This window comes from Octopus bimaculoides, chromosome 14 (assembly GCF_001194135.2).
Source record: "Octopus bimaculoides isolate UCB-OBI-ISO-001 chromosome 14, ASM119413v2, whole genome shotgun sequence".
In the NCBI taxonomy this organism is placed as follows: domain Eukaryota; kingdom Metazoa; phylum Mollusca; class Cephalopoda; order Octopoda; family Octopodidae; genus Octopus; species Octopus bimaculoides.
In genome coordinates, this window is record NC_068994.1 from 2,889,674 (window position 1) to 2,890,673 (window position 1,000).

Genomic DNA, 1,000 nt, shown 5'->3' on the forward strand with positions numbered 1-1,000 from the left:
AACATAGACACACAGTTTCAAATTTGGTGGGAGGGATATAGATGATTAAATCAACCCTAGACTTGACAGGTATATGCATGATGAAAGAGAAATCAACTTTAGTAGGATTTGAACTTAAAAAGAAAAAAAACTGTAAGTAAATGCTGCAAGGCATTTTATCGAACATACTAATAATTCTTCAAAGCCATTGCCACCACCCTCAACAAAGTATTAAGAATGAATAATATAAATTCGTTATATGATTTTAATTTCATAACATTTCCTGCTCAATAGGTTTTCTTATCAGAAGTGACACATTTTCAATATTAAATTTTACTTTCTTACACGCAATGTGGAGGAATAAACTCATACAAACAAAGAAAACACACAGCTATGGATATGCTTAAACACATACAACCACAATTCTCATCTAAGAGTTCTACTTCCTATCATCTGACTCACAACAGCAGTTCATCAACATACAACTGTTATTGTGCTACTACTACAATAGTTACTCTGGAACACTACAAGATGCATGACTGTAGTTTCATGTCATGGGAACAATGGATTAAACAATGAAGGTAAGATCTTCTATTTGATCTATTTCTATTCAATGTCATTTTATTAGAAGACAAATGATATTCTAAACGAAAATAAGGATAAAAAGATATAGCAATCATTTTCACTATTACTAGGACCAGCAGTCAGAGGGAAGACATATTTCCATAGCAGTGAAAATAATTACAATCAAACAAGACAAATTTACGTGAATATATGATGTTTCATATATTGCAATAACACTTATACAATGTTGATGTAAAGAAACTGGGTAGAATTAATTATTTAAAAAATGTCAAACAAGATCTAATCTCTTGTAATATAAAATTTATTTTGAATAATAGCTTCTTTATTTTATATAAATGTGTGTGTATATATATATATGAGTGCATGTGCATGTCTGTACTTTAGTGTTTGTACTAGAAATAAACTGGAATAATACTTTTAATCCTATGATAAATTT

At 29.2% G+C, this 1,000-nt stretch overlaps 1 protein-coding gene across 1 annotated transcript in view; it reads left to right on the plus strand.

Moving 5' to 3' along the window:
* LOC128249425 (uncharacterized) overlaps nucleotides 1-1,000 on the plus strand; it is a 79,280-nt gene that overhangs the window by 34,224 nt on the left and 44,056 nt on the right. The gene's annotated exons all lie outside the window — the stretch shown is intronic.